At 39.7% G+C, this 14,036-nt stretch overlaps 1 protein-coding gene across 5 annotated transcripts in view; it reads left to right on the top strand.

The window, feature by feature from the left end:
- Window positions 1-14,036, top strand: part of APTX (aprataxin) — a 262,688-nt gene that overhangs the window by 89,110 nt on the left and 159,542 nt on the right. For 4 of the 5 annotated variants that reach the window (XM_045043469.1, XM_045043468.1, XM_045043465.1 and 1 more), the window contains exon 11: window positions 9,145-9,247. The exons of the other annotated variant lie outside the window; for it this stretch is intronic. The gene's annotated coding sequence lies outside the window, so the exon portion shown is untranslated. The remainder of the gene's footprint in view (window positions 1-9,144; window positions 9,248-14,036) is intronic. 5 annotated transcript variants of the gene reach the window in all.

Genomic DNA, 14,036 nt, shown 5'->3' with positions numbered 1-14,036 from the left:
AGTGAATAATTCTTTTTATATGCCGTTGAATTCGATTTGCTAGTATCTTATTGAGAATTTTTGCATCCATATTCATCAGGGATATTGGCCTGTAGTTCTCTTTTTTTACTGGGTCTCTGTCTGGTTTAGGAATCAAAGTAATACTGGCTTCATAGAATGAGTCTGGAAGTTTTCCTTCCCTTTCTATTTCTTGGAATAGCTTGAGAAGGATAGGTATTATCTCTGCTTTAAACGTCTGGTAGAACTCCCCTGGGAAGCCATCTGGTCCTGGACTCTTATTTGTTGGGAGATTTTTGATAACCGATTCAATTTCTTCGCTGGTTATGGGTCTGTTCAAGCTTTCTATTTCCTCCTGATTGAGTTTTGGAAGAGTGTGGGTGTTCAGGAATTTGTCCATTTCTTCCAGGTTGTCCAATTTGTTGGCATATAATTTTTCATAGTATTCCCTGATAATTGTTTGTATCTCTGAGGGATTGGTTGTCATAATTCCATTTTCATTCATGATTTTATCTATTTGGGTCATTTCCCTTTTCTTTTTGAGAAGCCTGGCTAGAGGTTTGTCAATTTTGTTTATTTTTTCAAAAAACCAACTCTTGGTTTCGTTGATCTGCTCTACAGTTTTTTTAGATTCTATATTGTTTATTTCTGCTCTGATCTTTATTATTTCTCTTCTTCTGCTGGGTTTAGGCTGCCTTTGCTGTTCTGCTTCTAGTTCCTTTAGGTGTGCTGTTAGATTTTCTATTTGGGATTTTTCTTGTTTCTTGAGATAGGCCTGGATTGCAATGTATTTTCCTCTCAGGACTGCCTTCGCTGCGTCCCATAGCGTTTGGATTGTTGTATTTTCATTTTCGTTTGTTTCCATATATTTTTTAATTTCTTCTCTAATTGCCTGGTTGACCCACTCATTCGTTAGTAGGGTGTTCTTTAACCTCCATGCCTTTGGAGGTTTTCCAGACTTTTTTCTGTGGTTGATTTCAAGCTTCATAGCATTGTGGTCTGAAAGTATGCATGGTATAATTTCAATTCTTGTAAACTTATGAAGGGCTGTTTTGTGACCCAGTATATGATCTATCTTGGAGAATGTTCCATGTGTACTCGAGAAGAAAGTATATTCTGTTGCTTTGGGATGCAGAGTTCTAAATATATCTGTCAAGTCCATCCGATCCAATGTCTCATTCAGGGCCCTTGTTTCTTTATTGACCGTGTGTCTAGATGATCTGTCCATTTCTGTAAGTGGGGTGTTAAAGTCCCCTGCAATTACCACATTCTTATCAATAAGGTTGCTTATGTTTATGAGTAATTGTTTTATATATTTGGGGGCTCCGGTATTCAGCGCATAGACATTTATAATTGTTAGCTCTTCCTGATGGATAGACCCTGTAACTATTATATAATGTCCTTCTTCATCTCTTGTTACAGCCTTTAATTTAAAGTCTAGTTTGTCTGATATAAGTATGGCTACTCCAGCTTTCTTTTGGCTTCCAGTCGCATGATAAATAGTTCTCCATCCCCTCACTCTCAATCTAAAGGTGTCCTCAGGTCTAAAATGAGTCTCTTGTAGACAGCAAATAGATGGGTCTTGTTTTTTTATCCATTCTGATACCCTATGTCTTTTGGTTGGCGCATTTAATCCATTTACATTCAGTGTTATTATAGAAAGATATGGGTTTAGAGTCATTGTGATGTCTGTATGTTTTATGCTTGTAGTGATGTCTCTGGGACTTTGTCTCACAGGGTCCCCCTTAGGATCTCTTGTAGGGCTGGTTTAGTGGTGACAAATTCCTTCAGTTTTTGTTTGTTTGGGAAGACCTTTATCTCTCCTTCTATTCTAAATGACAGACTTGCTGGATAAAGGATTCTCGGCTGCATATTTTTTCTGTCTAGCACCCTGAAAATCTCGTGCCAATTCTTTCTGGCCTGCCAAGTTTCAAAAGAGAGATCAGTCACGAGTCTTATAGGTCTCCCTTTATATGTGAGGGCACGTTTACCCCTTGCTGCTTTCAGAATTTTCTCTTTATCCTTGTATTTTGCCAGTTTCACTATGATATGTCGTGCAGAAGATCGATTCAAGTTACGTCTGAAGGGAGTTCTCTGTGCCTCTTGGATTTCAATGCCTTTTTCCTTCCCCAGTTCAGGGAAGTTCTCAGCTATTATTTCTTCAAGTACCCCTTCAGCACCTTTCCCTCTCTCTTCCTCCTCTGGGATACCAATTATGCGTATATTATTTCTTTTTAGTGTATCACTTAGTTCTCTAATTTTCCCCTCATACTCCTGGATTTTTTTATCTCTCTTTTTCTCAGCTTCCTCTTTTTCCATAACTTTATCTTCTAGTTCACCTATTCTCTCCTCTGCCTCTTCAAGCCGAGCTGTGGTGGTTTCCATTTTGTTATGCATTTCGTTTAAAGCGTTTTTCAGCTCCTCGTGACTGTTCCTTAGTCCCTTGATCTCTGTAGCAAGAGATTCTCTGCTGTCCTGTATACTGTTTTCAAGCCCAGCGATTAATTTTATGACATTATTCTAAATTCACTTTCTGTTATATTATTTAAATCCTTTTTGATCAGTTCATTAGCTGTTGTTATTTCCTGGAGATTCTTCTGAGGGGAATTCTTCCGCTTGGTCATTTTGGATAGTCCCTGGCGTGGTGAGGACCTGCAGGGCACTTCCCCTGTGTTGTGGTGTATAACTGGAATTGGTGGGCGGGGCCGCAGTCAGACCTGATGTCTGCCCCCAGCCCACCACTGGGGCCACAGTCAGACTGGTGTGTGCCTTCTCTTCCCCTCTCTTAGGGGCGGGATTCACTGTGGGGTGGCGTGGCCCGTCTGGGCTACTTGCACACTGCCAGGCTTGTGATGCTGGGGATCTGGCGTATTAGCTGGGGTGGGTAGGCAAGGTGCACAGGGGCAGGAGGGGCAGGCTTAGCTCGCTTCTCCTTAGGTGATCCTCTTCAGGAGGGGCCCTGTGGCAGCGGGAGGGAGTCAGATCCACTGCCGGAGGTTTGGCTCCGCAGAAGCACAGAGTTGGGTGTTTGCGCGGAGCGAGCAAGTTCCCTGGCAGGAACTGGTTCTCTTTGGGATTTTGGCTGGGGATGGGTGGGAGAGATGGCGCTGGCGAGCGCCTTTGTTCCCCACCAAACTGAGCTCTGTCGTCAGGGGGCTCAGCAGCTCTCCCTCCCTTTGTCCTCCAGCCTTCCCGCTTTCCCAGCAGGGCTGTTAACTTATGACCTCCCAGACGCTAAGTCGCGCTTGTTGTGGGAACACAGTCCGTCAGGCCCCTCCGCTTTTGCAGCCAGACTCGGGGTCTCTGCTTGGCCGGCGAGCCGCCCCTCCGCCCCGGCTCCCTCCCGCCAGTCCGTGGAGCGCGCACCGCCTCGCCGCCCTTCCTACCCTCTTCCGTGGGCCTCTCGTCTGCGTTTGGCTCCAGCGACTCCGTTCTGCTAATCCTCTGGCGGTTTTCTGGGTTATTTAGGCAGGTGTAGGTGGAATCTAAGTGATCAGCAGGACGCGTGGTGAGCCCAGCGTCCTCCTAAGCCGCCATCTTGCCGCTTCTCGTCACTTTATTTGTTGAAATGACAAGCTACAGGCATACTTTGATTTACACATGTATTTATTTCTGAAAATTAGTTTTTTGAGATTGGAAAGGGAGACATGATGCTGGATTGGCAGGAGGAGAAGAAAACTTGCTTTGAAATTGTTAAGGTGGATCTTCCTAGCAGTGACCAATTCAGACATCTTTCTGATGATGGTTTTGAAAATGAGTGGTTTGCAGGCAAAAATATCTTTTTTTTAAAGTCCATATTTTAAATATTCGCTTAGATGTGATAGCTATCATTAGTGAAAAACTTTTGCAGTCAGAATAAAGGATTAGTATTTAAAAAGGAAAGGCTATGAGACTTCGAAGAAGGTGTTATAACTTGTTCTCTCAAGGGGAAAAGTGTAAAGGCTAATGGAAATTTCTTCTGGAGATATACTTGTGGTCAGGCTGTCAAGTCCTGCTACTTATTGAAAGTTTGGGCGATTTTTCTTATCATTTTGTCTCATCTATGATAACTGTGAATCCAGTAGACACTTAAGTGTGTATGTAGTGAGGGTAGCCTTTTCACTTCTGCTATTATTTCTAAAACAGCCTAAAGGGCTGTTTGAAGGTACGGACCAAATCCACTGGGTAGTCTTGTCTTTGTTTCCAATAGCTCCTAGCAGAGAAGGCAACGTGGACACAGTGGGTATCTAGAAGTGTTCATGGGGACACTTGAGTGGCTCAGTTGGTTAAGCATCTGACTTTTGATTTTGACTCAGGTCATGCTCTCACAGTTCATGAAATCGAGGCCCAGGTGGGTGAAAACTTGATATATTGTGCCCCAAGCAAGACCCACAGCCAGTGACACAGTTACCGAGTCCCAGGGTCTCCTCCCTGACTAGTGCAACAGAGCTGCTTCTCTGAGGCCTGCTTTCCTGAGCTCACTCTCTCATTCACTGATACACGAAGTGTCCATGAGGATATGAAGTAGACTTCTATCAACCCTTTGTGTGAGTCTTAGACGTACTCTGATCCCATCTTTATCTTGAATTTCACCAGACTGATCCTGCAAATTTATCAAGCAAAATGCACTATCTATGAACTAGATAGATGATTCCCCCAAAAGGCAATGGTAGTATTCCCAAGCCACTGCGGATCTTGGCATAGGTTAAAATGAGAATAGTGGCCTCTATACAAATTCTCTATAGCAGATCCTATCGCCAACAGTAGGACATTCTCTAAGCATCTGCACAAAAATTAGCCTACCCCTTCACACAGTAATTCAGACAATGGGAATGTGTTCCAAGGGAGAAATGCAAAATAGGAAGAAAAGAAATATGTTCAAACATATCCATTGTCAAAGACATCCATGTTGTTTATAGTTCTTTATTTTTAAAGAATTTGAAATAACCTAATTGGGAATTGGGAAACTGATAAGTAAACTATTGTGTCAGCTCTATGCTATATTATATATCATTAAAATGATGTTTAAGAAAATTCTGTTGCACCATTGACAAAGGCTTATGATACAATATTAAGTTTATTTTTTTAAGGAGTATAGAAGGTTGTGTATATATTAAAATTACAACTTTTGGTGAAAAGTTCTTATGCATGGAGTAAAAAAGTTGAAAGGAAAATCAATCAAATGCTAGCAATTACCTTAGAATGATGAGACTATGGGTGATTTTTTTTCTTTTATCTCTTTTCAAATTTTCTTTTATTGTGATTATATTACTCTTATTATGAAATATATATAAAATTTAGACATCCAAACTACCTTAAAACTTATGAAACATATTAAACAGGTCATTTTTTTCAATTTCATTTTTAATGTTAATTGATTTTTTGAGAGACAGAGAGACAGAGCGTGAGCAGAGGAGGGACACAGAGAGAGGGAGACACAGAATCTGAAGCAGGCTCCAGGCTCTGAGCTGTCAGCACAGCTGTGCTGTGACAGCTCAGAGCCCAACACAGGGTTCAAACTCACAAGCTGTGAGATCATGACCTGAGCCACCCAGGGGCCCCTAAACAGGTCTTTAAAATGTTATAAATAATAGACAATTAGATAGACAGTGATAGAGATCATGAGAAGCCTGTGTTTATGGAAGAATCTCTCCCTGGGAATCACTTGAAACAAAGAGGAGGGGTAAGAGACCAACGGCAGGGTAAGAAGTCCTGCGATAGTGGGTGGGGGCAAAAACAGATACATATGGAGCATTCTATTATTACAACATTATTTCTCCTTGAACATTGTTAAGACCAAGGTATAGCAATAGACTGTGTTATTTAAAATCACTGCTTTTAGACTAGACAGTAGTCCAAATCTCTCTCCAAAGTAATTTCTCAACATAATCTCTCCTAAACCCCCAATGGTATCAAAGTGGCCCAGAAGTCCTTCCTGCCTCTTACCTCCCACCATAGACTTACTTCTGAGAACATTGAGGAATCTTAATATGTAAAATAAGAGATAATAAATCTTTTATTCTCTCTGACCATGCCTGATTCGATTCCTGATTTTTAAATGCCATACCTACAACCCCCAAGTCCTGTCCATCTGTTGCGTTTCTGCCTGCCCCACTAAAGGCACCTATTTTACATATAGTCTTGAGACTTGACCCTATTCAGAGAAATTTAAATAGCTCTTGTATTCATTTTCTAGGGCTGTCATAACAAATACCACAGACTGGATGGCTTGAACAACAGAAATTTATTTCTTCACAGTTCTAGAAGCTAGAAGTTCAAGATCAACATGTCAGCTAGGTTAGTTTTATTCTGAAACCTCTCTCCTTGGCTTGCAGATGGCCATCTTTTTCTGGTGTTTTCACATGAAACTCCTCCATGCATGTTCGTGTCCTAATCTCTTCTTATAAGAACATCAGTCATATTTGGATTAGGGCCCACCCATATGTCTTCATTTTTCCTTAAGTACATCTTTAAAAGGTCCTATATCCAAATACATTCACATTCTGAGGTGCTGGGGATTAGGATTTCAACATATGAATTAGGGGGTCACAGTTCAGCCTATAACTGCCCTGTAACCTGTTTTCTAGAAACTTTTCATCTGAAACATAAACTAACATAAATGAACAAAACCAAATTAAAAAAGCACTGAAATGTGATGCTTGGGGTGGAATTAGCACTGGTATTACTCGTTTTACCTTATACAGTCTGAATCATGTCATTCATCACGTTACAAAGGAGTTCGTAGAGTCATGACTTTGTGTTTCTGAATCTAGGCTCATGACGTGGTGCCATGAGCTCTCAGATCCTTTTTGTTGGGCCCTAAACTGATCTTGTAACTGACCTTTGATTCTCTCAGAGTGGATCTTGCAAACTGATAAAGAAAGCATGATTTAATTACTCCACACTTTAAGAAAAAAATGTTTATTTATTTATTTTGAGAGAGAGAGATAGAGAAAGCACAAGAGCAGGGGAGGGGCAGAGAGAGAGATGGAGATAGAGAATCCCCAAGCAGGCTTCCCACTGTCAGCACAGAGTCCAACATGAGGTTCAGTCTCACTATTGTGAGATCATGACCTGAGCTGAAATCAAGAGTTAGACGCTTAACCCACTGAGCCACCCAGGCACTCTCTGGATAATCTTCTGATCATTGTTTGGCTTCTTTATTTTCTTAATAACCAGGATGGTGGCAGTGCATCATGTAACTAACTGGGTTTGCCTCTTTATTCCGGCAATGAGGAGGCTACTCAAGAAAGAACACAGGGACTCCTGTTCTACTCTGTGGGCTGACTTCACTCCCAATGCCATCTTGCTTTCTTAGTTTTATTTGCTCTTTGCCTTATGTTTTGTTTTGTTTAAAAAAATTTTTTAAATGTTTATTATTGAGAGACAGAGAGAGACAGAGCATGAGCATGGGAGGGGCAGAGAGAGGAGGAGACACAGAATTTGAAGCAGGCTCCAGGCTCTGAGCTGTTAGCACAGAGCCCGATGCAGGGCTCAGACTCACAAACCATGAGATCATGACCTGAGCCAAAGTTGGATGCTTAACCAGCTGAGCCACCCAGGCGCCCCTGCGTTATGTTTTTATTTTGGATTTATCTTTTCTTGTAACATGTTTGCATATTTCTAAGCAGCTTAAAATTTGTTTCAGAATAAATCATGGTTTGAATGAAGAATGAGGGATTAGCTTTCTGGGTTTAGGAACTGGTCCAGTCCATTTAGTATTACCTTGTCACTGAGAGTTCACTCATCTTGGGTCCAGTATCTGCATTTGACTGATCCATAACTAGACAGTGGATCCTGATGATTCAGACTCAGTGCTATCCATGAGATCCTGTCATTAAAAAATCCAGCCCCTTCTCTACTTTGTGCCTTTTTACACTGGGAAGCATAGATTTAGATCATATTTATTCAGGGGTTAAAAGCCCAGTTATGCTTCAGTATACTTATCCCATTTGTCTCTTCTGCCTCCTTATACATTTTACTTCTGTACCTTAAACCTATAGAAACTTTAGTTTTGATCTAAGGAGAAGAGAAGATTTAGCTTTTAGCCTGAATTATTCAGCTAATTAATTATTACAATGTAATAGTTTAGAATTTTGGAACTGAGCCCTTTTAACACTTAGTAACTCTTATGTTGTTGACTTTCCCAGCATTAAAAAAAAAAAAAATGAATGTATCTCATCTTCCCTGAGGAAGTTCTTGTAGGTAGGAACCTCTTCATTTTTGAAACCCTCACAAAACTGAAACTGAATCTTTGTACAAAGCAGGAGCTCAGCACATGTCTGCTGAATCAAATACTCTTACCTCCAAACAGGCTTGAGAAGTAAAGATGTCCAGGCACTCTACCCTAAGGAACAGAAAGCAATACTGCTAATAAGTACATACATAAGATTGATAAACTTTACCAAAGACTCCACTCACTTACCAATGGCAAGGAAAGACCCACCCACTAGAGACGTCGCACTAGGTTCAGGTGTAAATTCCATGTGCGATCAGAGGAGCTTTGTTAAATTTTAAGACTGAAAGGTATTTGTATGAAGAGTGTATGGATGGAGATTGTGCTTTCTTTTAATTTGGTAAATGTCATGTCTGTTCAGCCTTTTGAAATTAAATTTCAGTTCTTTATATCAGTGAGAAACATCCAAAATATTGCACATATGGTGAGAATAAGAGCCAAGGCTTGTAGTCAAGGCAGACTAAGAGTTTTTGATTTGAGGTGAAAATATGATTTCTTTGGAAATCCCTTCTAATCCTCGGGTAGGTTTTCTTAATTTCCTCCAGTGACTCAAATATTTTGAGAGCATATGTAGGCCGAGCCATTGGAGCATTTAGAAATAATAACTGTACTTTGGGTATCCAGCTCATTACTGTGATATTCCTTGAGAACAAAGGACTCAGAAAAGGGATTTAAAAAAAAAAAAGTGCATTTCATTCAGGTGCATTAGATCCTGACTAGGGAGCTAAAATAACCCATATTCAGGGCTCTTCAAAGTGATTATGCTCTGCATTTTCTGCAGAGTAGCTGTGATCAGGAGAAAGGGGTTAAATAATCCCACCAATGATCATCTTTTTTCTCACTTGCTTTTTCTTGTACTTTCTTGTCATTATAATTGATGCTTTCTTGCCTGTATCTATTGTTAATAAAACAGCTTCTTTCTTTTGGTGAAGGGGAAAGGTTAGATATGTGGCCTCTGGATTCCTGATGATGGACAAATATTCACACATGCTGTCTACTGCTGGCAAAATAACCCAGTGAAACTGAACATCCAAGGTATGAGGCATCTGTGTTTGAACGCACTGCACAGGACATGAAACTGTCAGCCACAGTCATATGGGAAATGAATTCTTCAATAAAATATAATGTTTTATACCTATGTGTAACCACTAATGCAGCAGTTGCTTTCATTAGAATGAAAAACAATTCTGAGGTAAGACTAGAGTATTATCTGCACATGTGAAATCCATTCTCTGCTATTCATATTCAATTTTGTGTAGGAAAGAATTGAAGCCAGAAGGGTACAAAGTGCCACAGGAGGTCATTTAAGTGGTTAATTGATACAAACAAGGACTTCAATAGTAGAATCATCCCAAACTTTGTAAAAAGAAAGTACATGGGGGGCGCCTGGGTGGCGCAGTCGGTTAAGCGTCCGACTTCAGCCAGGTCACGATCTTGCGGTCCGTGAGTTCAAGCCCCGCGTCGGGCTCTGGGCTGATGGCTCGGAGCCTGGAGCCTGTTTCCGATTCTGTGTCTCCCTCTCTCTCTGCCCCTCCCCCGTTCATGCTCTGTCTCTCTCTGTCCCAAAAATAAATAAACGTTGGAAAAAAAAAATTATAAAAAAAAAAAAAAAAAAAAAGAAAGTACATGGCCATGAGAAAAGATGTTTTCTGGTCATCTTGTGACAAAAGAATGATCCTTTTTAAAGATGTATAACACATTTTTGTTTTTCAATAATGATTCTAAATTCACTGGCCTTTTCTGTGACACTAGCAGCTATTTAAAATAAAAGTTTATCTCCTTCTTCAAGGCAAAGGTGATATTTTATCAACGAGAGAGAAAATATCTGCTTTTCAAAAGACCTCTTGCTATGGAGAAACATCTTGAAAATGGGTGTTTGGAAATGTTTCTATCATTATATGATTTTGTTGTTGAAAACAATGTGTCTCAACCACAAAAACCTTGACAGTTCTGTACTTCAAAAACCAGAATTTTCTAACTGGTATAAAAGTTTCCAGAAGAGAAAGTCAGTGGGTTTGATTAATTTGTAAGAACTAATTGACATCAGAGATGCTGGGAATTTATGAGCCTAATTTCAACAAAAGCCTTTGCATAATTGGTGGTTGGGATTAAAAAAATCATATTTTTTTTAAAAGTGAAAGCCAAACACTTCTTTTTAAATGTTAATTAAATTATATTAAATGTTAATGTTTAATTTATTTTTGAAGGAGAGAGACACAGAGTGTGGGCGGGGGAGGGGCAGAGAGGGAAGGAGACACAGAATCTGAAGCAGGCTCCAGGCTCTGAGCTGTCAGCACAGAGCCCAACTCAGGGCTTGAACCCACAAACCACAAGATCATGACCTGACATGAAATCAGTTGCTTAACCGAGAGCCACCCAGGCACCCTGAAAAATCGTAATGTAGAAAGTGTCTTTTTATCCATTGGGATCTGTTGTCATAAGAGTTAGGTTTTCAGCTATGCAGCCATTAAAACCAAGTATTATATGTGAACATAGGATCCAACATGAATTTTTGTGTCATAGAATTGAAGTTTCTTAAAACAATGACTAATAAATGAATATCATTCAAAATTTTTAAATATTTTATTAATAATTATTAATAAAGAACAAAAAGGGGCGCCTGGGTGGCTCAGTCGGTTAAGCGACCGACTTTGGCTCAGGTCATGATCTCACAGCTCTTGAGTTTGAGCCCCACGTCAGGCTCAGTGCTGACAACAGCTCAGAGCCTGGAGCCTGTTTTGGATTCTGTGTCTCCCTCTCTCTCTGCCCCTCCCCTGTTCATGCTCTGTCTCTCAAATATAAGTAAACATGAAAAAAATTTTTTTAAATGAAAAGATTTTAAAATTAGTCATAAATTTACAATATTAAAATATTTAAACTCATATAAAATGTTTGAAAGATTAAAATGTTACATTCATATAATTTATAAATATAATTGTGAATGTAATTTATAAATAAAAAATTACTTATGGAAAGTGTAGTTAAATATTTTTACTATTAGAGATATTCAATCAAAAAAAGTTGAGAGATCACTGTTCTATACATATAACTGAGTCTCAATCCCAGATTCCCAGGAAAGAGATGATTGGTTTAGTTGGGTCCGATGTCCATCTCTGATCCAATCATCTGTGGCCCAGGGAGGAAGGTGGCATAATTACATACACATCCAGAATAGCTGGGTGGTCGGGAGTCCAGTCATAACAATTACTAGATTTCGTGGGGAAGCAACATTTATTATCACATGAAATATTGTCAAATTTGTCCCCTCTAATGTATCTATCTTGCTTAATACCAGCCTGACTCTTCTCACCTTACAACATATTTTCCCAGTCATTTTCACTGATGAATATTGTAAACTTTGACGGTGAAAATGCAAACTCAATGTAAATAGATTGTGAAGTGAAATTGTCACTTTTGCAACATTTAAGGATTTCATGAGGTTAAAGAAAATGATGTTGGAACATTGCTCAGATCACATACAAATGAAGTTTGGGAAAGTCAGATAAGTTAACAACTGAAGAGAAAACTAGTAAGGGTTATGACGTATGAGGTTATAGATGTTCAAAGCAAATGATATGAATAGCAAAGGTAGGTGTTGATATTGGTAAATTAATATGTCCTTAAGTATTCTGAGAAGTTATCCTCTTTATAATCTTACTACAAAAGTTGATCATGAAGTGAAGGAAATTACATAATGTTATTATACTCTTTTTGTTGGAAAAGTTATGTCTCCTAATATAAATATTTTAGTTGTTCAAACTCAAATATTTGAGTTCTTCAGACTTAGTATATAGTGTGCCAATTAGAACCTAATTAAAAAGTAAGATAAAGCAAACTTATTTTCTTAAATTTTAATTTTATTTATTGAAGATAAATCCCTAATCCAATGTTTCCCCCCACTTATTTACTATGGGATTTTGAGGATCTGATGCTCAGTTTACCGGCTATAGGGCTGACCTCCTGAGGGCTGTGGGTGGGAAGTAGTGTTTTGTACCTACCCCTTTGCACCTTCTTTAGCTAATTGCTAATCATTTGCCAATTCATACCTAATCCATCTTGAACCCTAATCCTTCACGGTCTTTCTGGGTGTCTGATTTGTTGATGTGAAAAATTAATTTGAACCAAGCTATTTATAAAAGACAACAACTCAAAAATTGCTCTTTTCTGAAAATAACTTTGTTCAAATAGTAGCCCTTAGTACCTAAAACCAAGAGGTGAAATAGGAGAGGTTTGGGGATTATAAACAGGGGGGCCTTTTCTGCCTCCTGTTGCCCTTTGCATAAAGACAGTTCCGCTGTCTCTTTATCTCTGCACTGTCAACTCCAATACCTTTGTGTGCCCCTGGGGTGGGATCTTTGCACACTCATGCCCACATTGACATTTTGGCCCTAACCATCCCAGAGACTAGGAATGGCAAATAGATTTCATCTCATGCGTCAGCTCCAATCCATCGAGAGTGACTCCTGGAGAGCTACAATGAAAAGTTTTCTGGGATCATGTCTGGTTCAGCAGGAAAGACTGTATCGATAAATTAATGATGTCTGCCCTGGTCACTGGAGGTGGGGTGGTAGCATACACACCCATTCTTCCTAACTTTGTCCTAGATTGTACCATGGCAGTGAATATTTCTGCACCATGTCACAGAGGTCATTTGTTACCATTTAGTTCTTTAGTATTTACCAAGGCTCAGGGTTTACCATTAAGTTCTCATGACCCCCAGCAGGTCCTAGTGTGCATCTTGTGTATATGTCTATGACTGTGCATATAAGACTAGTAGCACCATCTTGATGTACACAGAATGGCCCATTATTTCTACTTATGCTAAATACAATTGATTTCATTAAAGGGAGTCTTCCTTCCATTAGAGAGCACCAAGGTATGAAATTGTCAAGCATCATGCTCTAGATACAACGAATATTTGAGATTTGGTTCATCCTTTAAAACATACCCAGAGTAGACATTTCTGTGCAACTCAAGCTTATGGAAGATATTATCATTTTTTTACCCTGTCACTTCCAACATGATGAGCTTTTATACCTTCTGTACTGTCAGAGGAATTTGAGCAGCTTACAGAGTTAGAAGCTTCAGGAACAATTCTGTTAGGAAAAAAAAAAAAAACAAAACAAACCTGGGGGGAAACAGTAAGGGCTATAGACCCTTATTTTAGCCAACACACACAAGAACATTAGGAAGTAAATTTTTGCTGTGGTTTTATTGGACTCTAGTTAGCTTCACCCCTGAGCCCCAAGTCCCTATGGGAATGAGGTGTGCCTCATCAACATGTAATCTTTTTAAAGCCTGCACTCTCCTGGGACAGTCTCAGAACACTATTGTGGTTAAAATAATACAGTCCATCATTTAAAAATAATTTCCAAAGGTCTCAGCCCTTCTCTTGACTTTCTTGAACTCTGAAAGGGGAGATAAGGAGACCATAGTAATATATCTTTAACATCTCCTTTTCTCTTCCATCCGTTTCCCTTATTCTGAAGCAGCTCCCCTATCTCCTTTACCTCACCCTCCCACCAACAGCCCTGCACCCACCCCACCAGTTCTTGCCCTTCTGCATCCTCACCAGCACCTTTCCTCTCCATTACAAGGTCCAAAAGAGCTTGCTTATTTATTTATTTATTTATAATTTTTTTTAACGTTTATTTATATTTGAGACAGACAAAGACAGAGCATGAATGGGAAAGAGTCAGAGAGAATCTGAAACAGACAGAATCTGAAACAGGCTCTGGGCCCTGAGCTATCAGCACAGAGCCCGATGCAGGGCTCGACTCACGGACCGCGAGATCATGACCCGAGCTGAAGTTGGACGCTTAAC

The sequence above is a fragment of the Felis catus genome, chromosome D4, assembly GCF_018350175.1.
Source record: "Felis catus isolate Fca126 chromosome D4, F.catus_Fca126_mat1.0, whole genome shotgun sequence".
NCBI classification, from domain to species: domain Eukaryota; kingdom Metazoa; phylum Chordata; class Mammalia; order Carnivora; family Felidae; genus Felis; species Felis catus.
The sequence above is the reverse complement of the archived record's forward strand: the minus strand, read 5'-3'. Positions and strand labels throughout refer to the sequence as shown.